At 38.2% G+C, this 13,784-nt stretch overlaps 1 non-coding gene across 1 annotated transcript; it reads left to right on the top strand.

The window, feature by feature from the left end:
• The first annotated feature begins 5,862 nt into the window (after positions 1-5,862).
• LOC132542494 (U1 spliceosomal RNA) lies at positions 5,863-6,021 on the top strand. The gene has a single exon (XR_009553506.1). It is a non-coding gene; the product is annotated as a U1 spliceosomal RNA (small nuclear RNA).
• The last annotated feature ends 7,763 nt before the right edge of the window (positions 6,022-13,784 follow it).

The following is a 13,784-nucleotide window of genomic DNA, read 5'->3' as shown; positions in this document are numbered from 1 at the left end:
TAATATCTTTCTATACAAACATACTCCATATATAATTTAGAGATTGTACTTATTTATTCACTTATGAATATTTGGATTTTTCATAGCAAAATATGCTTTATTTGAAAGAAAAGAAAACAAGAGCGATGCAATTTCCTTCTTGAATGTATTCAGTTTAACTTTTATGTAATATATGTGAATTGATTGAAAAATACTCCTGAGAAAGAAATCATTCTGGGATTCTATTTGACTTCATATTCTATCTGCTACAGCTGGGCTGGGAAAGATGGAAAAGGTAACTAAAAGAAGAAGAATTGGGAGATGGAATGTTATTATAAGGCAGAAGAAAGGAAATCAACAAAATGAAAAGGTCCATTAGTTATGGGTTGAATATTACAGGCAGTAGTCAGCCTGAAACATGATTTTTTTTTCCTTGAAAACCCAGAGAGGGTTATTAAACTCCTTCCACTATAGCTGCGAAGTATTTTCCACTGGTTGTTGTGGTGCTTTGAATTCAAGAAAAGCCACACTTGTTGAGTATCTGTCATTTTCATAGATTTACAAAATAGCTATTAGGAAGAAAAATAATTAGTTTCAGGCAGACTGTGTGGAAACCCAAGCAGGTCAGCCACAAAGCCACTGTGTTTTTTAAAGGTTAAAACTGGAGAAAAATCATTGAAGAAAAAAAAAAAAACTAGCATTTTGTATAATGGAAGACTTAACTCATGTCCACTGTAAATAACCATAAGTATTAAAGTTACATAAATTCTATTTTTGTTACTTTAAGGGAACAACCAGTATCACAGTAAAAATAAATTTGTAGATTCTGTGAAACCTACACTTAGGTGATTCTTACATTATATGTATTTATTTTATATTTATTTTTTATTTGACAGAAGAGATAGAGATTGACAGAGGAGGGGGAGATAGAAAGGAAGAGAGAAAGACACCTGCATTCCTACTTAATCACTTGTGAAGCTTCCCCCTTGCAAGTGGGGAGCCAAGGCTCAAACCCAGATCCTAGTGTATTGCAATGCGTGCACTTAACTGGGTGGACCACTACTGGTGTTTATTTATTTGTTTATCTATCATACTACAGGACCTCCTGCGTGCATATAGGTGGCCACAATTGCAATACGTCTGCTGTCAGTTTTATTCTTATTTCCATTTGATTTCAGATAGAGAAAGAGATAGACAGAAGTGGGGGCACACAACAGCACTGTTCCATCTGTGAGCATCCCTTACTGTTCTGGGATGCCTTGATAGGTTTGAACCTGGGGCTACCTACATGATTAGTGTGTGCCCTGTCAGCCAATGAGCTTCAGGCTCCTCTTAAATATTACTTTTAAATATGTCTCTTCTTTTCATCCTCCTTTCTTTTTCTTTTTCTTCTGGCCATCTCTTCCTCCTTACCTCCCTCTCTTCCTTTTTTCCTTCCTTTCTGTCACTCTCTCTTCCTTGCTCCCTCCCTCCCTCCCTTCCTTCTTCCCTCCCCTCCCTTTCTTCCCCCTTCCCTTCCTCCTTCCTTCCCTCCTTCCTTCCCTCCCTCCTTCCTTCCCTCCTTCCTTCCCTCCCTCCTTCCTTCCCTCCTTCCTTCCCTCCCTCCTTCCTTCCTTCCTTCCTTCTTTCCTTCCTTCCTTCCTTCCTTCCTTCCTTCCTTCCTTCCTTCCTTCCTTCTTTCCTTCCTCTATGCTTTCCTTTTTCTTTTTTATTTTAAACCAAACCACCACTCATCTCAGACATAGGGTATTTCTGGGGTTTGAACTTGGGTTCTCTTTCATGCAAGTTCCATGTGCTGCCAATGAACAATTTCCCAGATCCCATACTACATTTTCTGTTTTTGCTACCTATCACCCAGGCTACTTTTTACAATAGAAGTGGAGTGGCAGTGAGGGAGAGACTAGAGTAGTAAAATTTCTCCAGTGAGGTGGGGGCCAGAATGACATATCACTTTTATATATCAAAGAGTTTTACCTAAACAGTTTGTCCAGATATATGCAAAAGTATGTATTTATTTATAATATTGATATTAAGCATTTGCTAGGTGCTACAAGAAAATTCATGAACATTTACTTAACATATGCAAATCAGAATTTTATTATATTATATAAGGTTCTACAGAGTTTATCCTGTGTTCTCAGAACAGTGCTTATTTTCAGCTCTTTAAAAATTTTCAAGTTAAAAGTGACTGAATAAAATAACATTTCTGCTGTCAGTATTTGCAATTTTGATTTTTAGATTAGATAGATGAACAGTTGAAGTACTTCTTTGTGCAGCACTCTAAGATATTCTGTTGTGATTATAGAAGCAAGTTCTAAATTTGATCAAAAGCTCAAGACTAAGCCTAAGCTTTCTTTTTTTAATTATATGACATTGGCCTACTAATAAGATTCCCTCACCCTTTATTTCCACACATTTGATTAGTAAAATAACACCCTAATAAATTATGAATGCATTCTGAAATATTTTCAAAGAGCTTTTTCCAGTACCTGATAGAATTTACTGATGTGAAAACATAACAAACCAAAAGTCAAAGCTATCACATACACAAATAATTACTTGACAAGAATTCTCTTATGATCTCCCCACAGATACTGCAGCAGACTTTATCTTTTCCTATGAAAGAGATAAAAAATAAAGGCTAAAGGAGTTGGGCGGTAGCACAGTGGGTTAAGCACACATGGCACAAAGCCCAAGGACCATTGTAAGGATCCCGGTTCGAGCCCCCATGTCCCCATCTTCAGGGGAGTCACTTCACAGGAGGTGAATCAGGTCTGCTGGTGTCTGTCTTTCTCTCCCCACTCTGACTTCCCCTCCTCTCTCCATTTCTCTCTGTCCTATCTAACAACAATGACATGAATAACTACTAGAAAACAAGGACAACAAAAGGGAAAATAAATAAATAAAAATATATATGTAAAGGCTAAGGGGCGCAGCCAAGATGGCGACTGAGGAACTACTGGCCTGAGTACTGACAACAACTGCTGGAAACGATAGGTTTTTTTTTTGCCTTCAGCAGGACAGTGAATTCAGGGTCCTAGCTGTGACACAAAGGGGGTGAAAATAGCCCATTTTGGGTTAGAATATAGAGGAAAAAAGAAAGGAAAACTTTTTTTTATTATTCCTGAAGTGTACCCCTGCCACACACACACACACCCATAACCAGACCCTGGGTGCCAGAGAGCTGCTCCTAGCAGCCTCCCCTGCTAAGCTTGTTTCTTTACCAAGATTTCTGGCTCAACAGGGGTTCCATTCCAATCCTATTCATTTCTGAAACCCTTGGCCCTTTTTCTTTCTGTCTTAGTGGCTAATTGGATCTACAAAAGGGAAAGACTGCCCTGAGGTGTTTTGTTTTTTTGTCTTTGTTTCTTTATTATTTTTGTTTGTTTGTTTGTTTTACTTTATAAACAATTAGCTGCCTCTGCACAGGATGCTTGAGGCAATCTAGAACAGGTTTTTTTTTAACCCTGCTCTATTATATTATTAATATTATATAAAGGTGTATCCATTCCCCTACCTCCTTTAGGTTGACCAGAATTAACTCTTAATGTATTTTCCATTGCTAGGGGACTGGGCATCTTATCCATTATGAGAGGAACTTGTTTCACACTCCTACCTCCTCTACCCACTGTCCCCTTCTCCCTCCTCCTAGCTAATTAAAAAATAAAATAAAACAATAAGGAAATAAATTAAACTTTGCTTTCCTGCTCTTTTTGTTATCTTTTTTCTTTTCTCTCTCTTGTTTTTCTTCTTTTTTTTTCTTATCTTTCATCCTTCTTACTTCTTTGGCTTTCTGAACTCACTGATATTCATTTGTGAATTATTTTGGGGAAGAAATCTGACTCAGAGAAGACTCTATGTGTATCTCTGCTGTACTTCCCTTTCTCATCTTGCTACCCCTAGAATATACAGTGGAGAGTAGATTTGCATAATTGTCTATTCTTGTTATCCCTTTTTTCCTTTCTCTTTTTTGTTCACTTGGATTTGGTTGCCATTTTTCACGGACTGGAGACATTGTTTTGCTAACTGGTAGTGGTTAAATGCTTCAATCCTTTCTTCAGGTGCTATTGTTATTTCTGAGGTTGGTGATTGCATTTGTCATAAAGGTATTTAGTACAGTGTTGCTTGTACTCAAAACACAACAACTGCAGAACAACAGAACATAAAAATAAAATACACATTAATCAAAAAAATGGATAGATCAAGAGCAAATAAAACTGCTACTACAATTAATGAAGACAAGAGCCCAGAAGAAATGATAAATCAGCCAAAAGTAACCATAGATAAAAGTATGCAAGCAATAATACACTTATTAATCACATAAATAAAAACAACTTTGGAGGAAAGGAATGGCAGTATTAGGGAAACAACAGATGAGACCCTCAAAGAAAATACTGATTATCTTGAGGCAATTAGAGAACTGAAAGCTGAAATAGCTGAACTGAAGAAAGCAGCTGAGGGAAGGGAAATCAGACTAACAGAAGCAGAAAACAGAATTAGTCAGACAGAGGATGCGTTAGAGAAAACTAAGATAGAGGTGAAAGAGCTCAAAAAGAGATTGAGAGACACTGAAAACAACAACAGAGACATATGGGATGATCTCAAAAGAAGTAACATTCATATAATTGTTCTGCCAGAGGAAGAAAGAGAGGAAGGAGAAGGAAACATATTAGAGGAAATTATAGAAGAAAACTTCCCAGACCTGAACAACAGAAAGGACATTAAGATTCAAGAGGCCCAGAGTTCCAAACAGAATCAACCCAGACCTGAAGACACCAAGACACATTATAGTCACAATGAGAAGAAGTAAGGATAAAGAAATGATCCTAAAGGCTGCAAGATAAAAACAAAAAGTCACATACAGGGGAAAATCCATAAGACTATCAGCAGACTTTTCCACTCAAATTTCTGCAACCCACAACGACCCTGGGTCCATGTTCCCAGAGGGATAGAGAATGGGAAAGCTATTGGGGAGAGGATGGGATATGGAGATTGGGTGGTGGGAATTGTGTGGAGTTGTACCCCCCATCCTATGATTTTGTTAATGTCTCCTTTCTTAAATAAAAAATAAATAAATAAAGGCTTAAAAGGGTAAGTAATTTGTCCAAATTTATTAAGAAGGAAATGTGGCATTGGTGTCTTTTGAGGCCACAAACACATTGCTATAAAATTTGTTCAAAATATCTAGCATCTGTATTTGTCTAAGTAGTGCATATGGTTATGATACCACCTTTAGAGTGTCTCCATAAAGGACAAATATATGGGATTATGTCAAAGCATGGTAGAGCTTAGAGGAACTCTCCCCATCCTTACGATGGCGATCTGGAAAGACACCCCACCTGTCAGTCTCTCCCTTCCTGGGATGGAGCTAAGAGGGAAAGTTTCTATGACTCAGTTTTCCTCTTGTTGCTCTCTCAAAGCTTCACAAAGGCCTGCAACCTCTCATAGTTAACTCATTCCTCTGCTAGCAGACCAAATGTCTGCCTGCTTGTAAGTTCTCTTAGAGTTCACTGCATTGACTATAAGTTCACCACCTTTTGATTACACACATAAGCATACTCCATCACAACCCTACCATTTCCCTGGCAGTGAGACACCCCACAACTTACTTCCTTTTCCCTTGATATCTATGATTTACATCAAGCTCTGCCCTTCTCTGCTTTATCTCACTCTGCTGGTTTAACCACTATGTTTTTCTTAATACCTTTAGATAATTAACATGTCTTGCATCACGGAAACTATTTGCTCTGACCTTTTGGTATCTCATCAATTCTTGTCATTCCTACCCCTCCCCACTATAGGGGAATCTGACCTTTGAAACACTGTGATTACTTACATATGTGAAAAATGTCCTTTGTTTTACTTGCTATAAAACCTTGTCCTATACTTACCTGGCAGGGGAGATACCATGATCACGAAGGTGGTTTTCCCAGGGCGAGGCTTATCCATTGCACTCCGGATGTGCTGACCCCTGCGATTTCCCCAAATGTGGGAAACTCGACTGCATAATTTGTGGTAGTGGGGGACTGCGTTCGCGTAAAAAAAAAAAAAAAAAAAAAAAAAAAAAAAAAAAAAAAAAAAAAACCTTGTCCTTCTCAGAATAAAGTTGGAAGTTCATACTTGAATTTCTCCTGGTTCTTCTTTGCTGCATCACGTGGTCACTAGAACCAGTGATGGGAAGGCCAATGACTTACCTCTGTTGCAAGGCCACCCATGTGAGCACCAGCACAAATACACATTGTCTTAGATGACCAAGCTGCAAATGAATTGAATCTGAGGTCAGGGTGCTTTTTCCACTAGATGTGCACCCTCATTAAAGGTGAACTTGAAATGAAGACAATACAATAGCTATTCTTCTTGAAATCTCACTGAATCTCCACTTTGGGTCAGAAAAACAAACAGATAAAAATAGAAGTAGAAATATGAAAAGTTACTTATCACAGACTTGAAATTTGTGATATTTCTTTGATGATATTCAAACTGACTGCTGATCTTAGCTTCTTAGATATAGCATGCTTAACATATCAGCTGTCTCAATCAAGTCTATTTAAATAAAAATATTCTCATTCTCTTCCTGTTTTGACATGGTGGTTGGCAGGGCAATTAGACACAGTCGTGATTTATTATAAAAATGTATTGGAAGAACAATTACATATATTTTTCCCAATATTTTGCAGTTGCTTCAATAGCCAGTAATTAAGATGGAGAAGCGGATCATCAGGAACTGAATTTGGGAAATTTCCATGTACTTTGGCCCATTTTACCTAGCACTAGACTCTCTCTGGGGTTAAAAGATACAGATTCAAAAATAGGGACATTCAAATTTCATAAGTCAGGAAAGCTCTGAGTGTGTTTTATATACAATGTGTCATCCTTCAATTTTTAACAATACTCTATAAATTGGATTATGTTCAGGTTTTTTGAGGCCTGGGTCTTCATAATTATTGGCTGTCAAATCCTTATATGGCAAACTTCCAGGCTTACTTCAGATAAAGAATGTAATTGCAATGAAAACAACCTAATCAGAGACATATTGCTGTGTCTTGATGTTTGAACATGATACAAAAAAAATATCATAGGATATTTAATAATGTTGATAAATGTATGCAAAATATTATAAAATATATTATGAACCTAGGCTTCTAATGGATTCCTCTCTTTACCATCATTGGTCATCTCATCAGGAATGTCATCATTAGGGAAAGCAAATCCACAGTTGGCTATTTCAGTGCTTTCCCTTTCAGGAAAGGACCTTGAAAGTGCCTTTCTCTAAGTGACTTCAGTGTTTTATCAAGAAAATTTGCCCCACTTTATCTGCTTAACATTGGTTTCTTCTGGTAGCAGAAGCAAACCAACTATAGAGAGCCTTTATTTATTTATTTTTCCTTTTTAAAATTTGATATCACAGGAGAAATTAAAGGGGGTTGAGAGGAAAGCAAAAGAGACAGGTGTCTCTTGGTTTCACCACTCATGTAGCTTCCTTCAGTTCAAGTGAGAAGTGGGGGTTTGAACCCAGATCCTTGAGCAAAGTAATATGTGTTCTCAACCATATGTGCTACTCCTAACACCATTAATTATTCATTTAAATAACAAATAATTGATATTGAACATGGAATTTCTGTTGTCTCAGGAATGCATTTTTTTTATTACCACTAGGGGTTTTTGCTGCTGCTTGGTGCCTGCCAGATGAACCCACTGCTCCTAGTGGACATTTATCTCCCTCCCTTCATTCCTTTCTTCCCTTCCCTTCCTTCCTCCCTCCCTTACTTCTTTCCTTCTACTTTTTTATCTTCTTTCCTTCCATCTTTCCTTCCTTCAATCCTTCCTTCCTTCCGTCCTTCCTTCCTTCCATCCTTCCTTCCTCTCTTCCTTCTACTTTTTTGATAGCACAAAGAGAAACTGAAAGGGATGGAGTAGATAGGGAGAGAGACACTGTTAGCACTGCGTTTACAGCTCCTGAAACTTTTCCCTGCTGGTGCAGAGCTGGAATCCAACAATGGTTTTTGCACATGGTAACATGTGTGCTTACCTAGGTGAGCCCCACGTGTGCAATTCTTGTACCATATTACCACAGTATACCCTTTGGCTCCACATGACTTAGTTCTGTTTGTTTTTTGTAAGATGAATTTCTCTTCCTCTTATTTCATTTAAAAGACTGTATGAGGATAGGTGGCTTTGTCTAAGTAATCATTCTATTTGTTGATAACTCTGTCCTACTCTTTTCTTCACAATATAGACCCTTCATTTTGTGTAAGTTCCCTGGCATGCTTTTCTACTTATAACGTATAATATATATTGTACCAGACAATAGATTACAAGGTTAGATTAGCATATGTCAATATAATGCTTTATTTTTAAAATTCTCATTATATATTATGTATACACTATAGGAAGATAATAAGGATATAGTTCCATCCCACTCCCACTAGAAAAGTGCTAGATTCTTAGATGTTCATTTATGATTTCTCTTCTATATTGATTTGGGCCTGTATTGCTATGAACTTCCCTTTCAGGACTGTTCTTCATGAATTTCAAAGGTAGCTTGTTTTTTTCTAATTTTTGTTGATATTGAGGTAGTTTTTAAATTATTTTTTTTATTTCTTCATTGATCCATGAGTTGTTCAAAGTCATATTTTTAATCTCTACTTTGGGGATATTTCTTCTTTCCTTTTTTTAGTTGTTATAACTTTATGTCATCATAGATATATCAACAAGATATATTTGTTAAGGCTGTCTTTGTGACTCCACATATGTTCAGCCCTTATTAATGTTCATGTTCACTTGAGACAAAAGTGCATTCATTTCCTTTGGGATGGGAATTTCTGTATATATCTGTTAGGTTCATTTTGTCTATGGATTCATGTAAGACTATAATTTCCCTGTTCATTTTTTTTTCCCCAGATGAACTGTCTCTTGCTTCTATGGGCTATATTAAAGTCTCCTACTATTACTCTGTTGCTGTCAGTGTCTCTCTTTAGTTAAGTACTTTTAAAAATATATTTGCATGTCTCTATGTTTGGAATATATATATATGTATATGTATATATAACTTTTCTGCTGTTTATTTTTAAAATTTTTATTTACAAAATGGAAATACTGACAAGACTATAGGATAAGAGGGGACAATTCCCACCACAAGAACTCCATATCCAATCACCTCTTTTGATAGCTTTCCTACTCTTTATACCTCTGGGAGTATGGACCAAAGGTCATTGTGGGATGCAGAAGGTAGAAGGTTTGGCATCTGAAATTGCTTCCCCACTGAACATAGGCGTGGAGGTTGATCCATGCCCCCAGCCTTTCTCTCTCGTTCCCTAGTGGGGCATGGTTCTGGGGAGGTGGGGCTCCATGACACATTGGTGGGGTCATCTGCCCAGGGAAGTCTGGTTAGCATCATGGTAGCATCTGCAATCTGGTGGCTGAGAAGGGTTAAGATATAAAGCAGAACAAATTGTTGACTAATCATGAAACTAAAGGCAAGAACATTACAGATGAAGATTTGGAGTCTCCATTTTAGAAAAATCTATTAGGTCTATTTAAGATATATTCCAAAGGACCCATGACTTTACTCGTTTTTGCCTGAGCCTAACAGCTAACATGCAGATGAACCCATGATATTGTCTAGGGAGATGGTATCATGGCTGGAGAAAGGACTAGAAAGCTGAATCAGGGAAGAGAATAACTCCCAAATATGGGAAAAGTGTAAGAATATTTTTAACTGTAAACCCCAAATTTTTATAATATAGTATTGACCTTGATATTTCTAAACCCAAATGGCAAACCAGTCAAGTCCTGGTACTGGGCATAGAAAGCTAGCTATTCTTTATAGAATTGTGATTTGTGATCAGAGTATTTGAAAAACTTTTTCAAGTCATGTCTTATTTCTGAGATAGAACTGAGGTAGAACTGGGTAGAGTCTGGGCCATTGAATGATTTTGGTTTTCTTATTTTTAAAAAATATTTATTTATAAAAAAGAAACATTGACAAAACCATAGGGTAAGAGGGGTACAGCTTCACACATTCCCCACCACCAGAACTCTGTATCCCCTCCCCTGATAGCTTTCCTATTATTTAACCTTCTGGGAGTATGGACCCAAGGTCATTGTGCAATGCAGAAGGTTGAATGTATGGCTTCTGTAATTGCTTTCCCGCTGAACATGGGCATTGACAAGTTGATCCATACTCCCAGTCTGTCTCTCTCTTTCCCTAGTGGGGAAGGGCTCTGGTCTGGTCAGGAAGTCCAAGAAAGTCTTCCAGGAAAGTCTTCCAGGAAAGTCTGGTCAGCATAATGCTAACATCAGGAATCTGGTGGTTGACAAGATAATTAACATACAAAGCCAAAAAAATTGTTGACCAATCATGGACCTAAGGGCTGGAATAGTCCAGATGAAGAGTTCGGGGGGGGGGGTACTCCATTTTGTAGATAGCTAGTAGGCATATTTTAATTAAATATCAAAGGGCCTGTGGATATGCATTTTTTTTCCTTTTTCTTTTTGCCCCTGAGCCTGAAAACTGATATGCCAGTGTATCCAAGTTATTGTCTGTGATGATAATTTCATGGCAGGAAAAAGGACCAGAAAGCTGGATCAGGGAAGAGAGTAGCTCCCTAATATGGGAAAGGGGTATAAATATTGTTGACTGTAAAACCCATCAATTTGATGTGATCTGGGGTCCTAATTAGCTTAGGAGCATATGTGACCTCTGTATCCCTCTAGCTCTGAGTTCACATTCTGTGGTCATGAGTAGGAACATTGCAAGCTGCCCCAGTAATGACCCATCTTCCTCAGGTGTAGCATATAGTATGTGGTACATCCTGCCTTTGGAGGATGGAACATTCTCTACCATTGTTGACCCAAGTTGAGGGCAAGGTCCTATGGGGGTCCACAAAGGGGTCTATTGTGTTGTTCCTGATATAAATGACTGGTAACAATGGAGAGAGGGATTAATTCAAGGTCTAGGCCCATCAAGTCTGTTTGGGAATCTTAGGACTACCCAATTAGGGCCCCAGCTGGTGGAATGGCCTGATAGTGACTAAAGAGTCATCATTAAAGCATGCCAGTCTCTTGCCCTTATGCAGCTTTTGCAATACTTGCTTTGATAAGGTTAGCTTTGGAGTGAGAGAACTGTAATAGAAAGTAGGTGAGGAGTGTATCTAAGTGTAAGTAGACACTATTTCATTATGAATTTATATGAGTCACTACAGACTGTTGTGTATTTTTGCTTCCAGGTATATATTTGCCCTAATTTATTGATACATGAAAACATATGCTCTATCTTACAGTACTTGATCTACATCTAGGTTTTGGGACTTTGTTAGGAAGTGAACCTCCTGGAATGGAACTAGAGAATACTATGAAAGGAAAGGTCTCACCTGAATAATGAGGGTGAAGGGTTGGCATTCCATGCCTGACATCTCTGGACACAGTCTGAAGTGAAGCACGCTGAGGTGGTACTGGTTGCATTGATTAGATTAGGATCTGCAGATGCAATATAACCATATTTTATTATTTGATATTATTTGTATGTAATATATTACTGCTTGCTTCTGTTCTCCCTGGACTAAGCTTATAAGAGAGTCAACATATCAAAGACTCAGCCTATGTATTAAAAAGGCTCAGTCTGTAGGAGTGCACATAAACACCATTCCCACCATCAAAAGACTGTGTCCCATCCCATCCCCCACCGCCTGCCCCATGAAACTGAACATCCACCCTCACCCTCAACCCAGAGTTTTTGCTTTTGTACCCTACTACAAATTTAGTCATATCCTGCCTTGAGTTTCCCTTTCTGTTCTTCTTTCTCAACTTCTGTTTATGAGTGGGATTATCCCATACTTGTCTTTATATTTCTGACTTAGCTCACTTAACATAATTCCTTCTGTCTCCATCCAAGATGGATCAGAGAATGTGGGTTCAATGTTCTTAATAGCTGCATAGTATTCCATTGTGTATATGTACCACAGCTTTCTCAGCCACTCATCTATTGTTGGGCACCTGGGTTCTTTCCAGGTTTTAGCTATTATGAATTGTGCTGCTATGAACATAGATGTACACATATCTTTTTGGTTGGGCATTTTGGAGTCCTTGGGGTATATCCCCAAGGGAGGAATTACTGGGTCATATGGAAGGTCCATGTCTAGCTTTGTGAGAGTTCTCCAGACTGCTGTCCACAGAGGCTGGACCAATTTACATTCCCACCAGCAGTGTAGAAGGGTTCCTCTATCCCCACAGCCTCTCCAGCATTTGTTGCTGCTGTCCTTTTTGATGTATGCCCTTCCTACAGGAGTGAGGTGATATCTCAGCATTGTCTTTATTTGCATTTATTTGACAATCAGCGACCTGGAGCAATTTTTCATGTTTGTTAGCCTTTTGAATCTCTTCTGTAGTGAATGTTCTGTTCATATCTTCTGCCCATTTTTGGATGGAGTCATTTGCTTTTTTGTTGCTAAATTTGCTGAGCTCTTTGTATATTTTGGTGATTAGTTTCTTGTCTAATGTCTGGCATGTGAAGATCTTCTCCCATTCTGTGAGGGGTCTCTTTGTTTGTGTGATAGTTTCTTTGGCTGTGCAGAAGCTTTTCAAGTTGATGTTGTCCCATTGGTTTGTTTCTCCTTTAGTCTTACTTGCAGTTTGGTTTGTTTCATCAAAGATGTCCTTGAGGTTTAGGTGGGAAAGTATTCCACCAGTGTTTTCCTCTAAGTACTTGATAGTTTCTGGTCTAACATCCAGGTCCTTGATCCATTTGGAGTTGATTTTTGCTTCTGGTGGGATAAGGTGGTTCAGTTTCATTCTTCTGCATGTTTCAACCTGGTTTTCCTAGCACCATTTATTGAAGAGAGCCTCCTTCTTCCATTTAATACTTTGTTCCCCCTTATCAAAGATTAGATATCCATAGATGTGGGGGTTTAGTTCTGGGCTTTCAACTCTGCTCCACTGGTCTGTGTGCCTATTTTTGTTGCTTATTCTATTTAGCTACTCTGACTCTTTTGACAGGTGAAACGACTCCCCTGTATGTGGGGAGCCGGGGGCTCAAACCAGCATCATTATGCCAGTCCTTGTGCTTTGCGCCATGTGCACTTAACTTGCTGTGCTATCACCTGACCCCCGGATCTCTGTTCTAAGCTTTGTATTGTGGTTACCACAAATGTTTTACAATGTATGCTAATATATAACATTATTTAACATACTATAAAAGGATACTGGTTTGTTTGTACTAAAAACAGCAGTTTTATGTGGTTCCAGGAAACTGAGGGAGCAGATTTATGTTCAGGTCTTAAGGCAGATAAATGAAACTACATTACACAGAGAAGATGTGAAGGAGAAACAAGCCTAATTTGAGTCACAGGATATCAGTCATCTTCTGCCACAAGTCGTTAATTGTTCTCCAGCAATGGGATTCTCACGATCACACGTTCCAAGGGAGAACAGCTTTCCAAGAGAGCTGATTCTCAAGAGACTTCTGCTTCCTCAGGTGGCCTCTTAAGTAGCTTCCTAGTCTCACATTATTATAACTAAATTGTATCATTATGCTAAAATGACAGTGAAAAATTATGCCCATGTGGCCCCTTGTTCCTCTTGGTCTGTTGGCTCTGACAATTAACAGGCATAAAATAGGCATAATGAATCAACTATTCCCAACAATCTATGTCATACTTTGTGGTATGATATTATAGTATTTTCGAAAATATTTTATTTATTTATTTTCCTTTTTGTTACCCTTGTTGCTTTTATTGTTGTTGTGGTTATTATTATTGTTGGTATTGATGACATTGTTCCTGGATTGGACAGAGAGAAATGGAGAGAGG

This window comes from Erinaceus europaeus, chromosome 1 (assembly GCF_950295315.1).
Source record: "Erinaceus europaeus chromosome 1, mEriEur2.1, whole genome shotgun sequence".
In the NCBI taxonomy this organism is placed as follows: domain Eukaryota; kingdom Metazoa; phylum Chordata; class Mammalia; order Eulipotyphla; family Erinaceidae; genus Erinaceus; species Erinaceus europaeus.
Note: the sequence above shows the minus strand (reverse complement) of the source record. Positions and strands in the feature narration are given on the sequence as shown.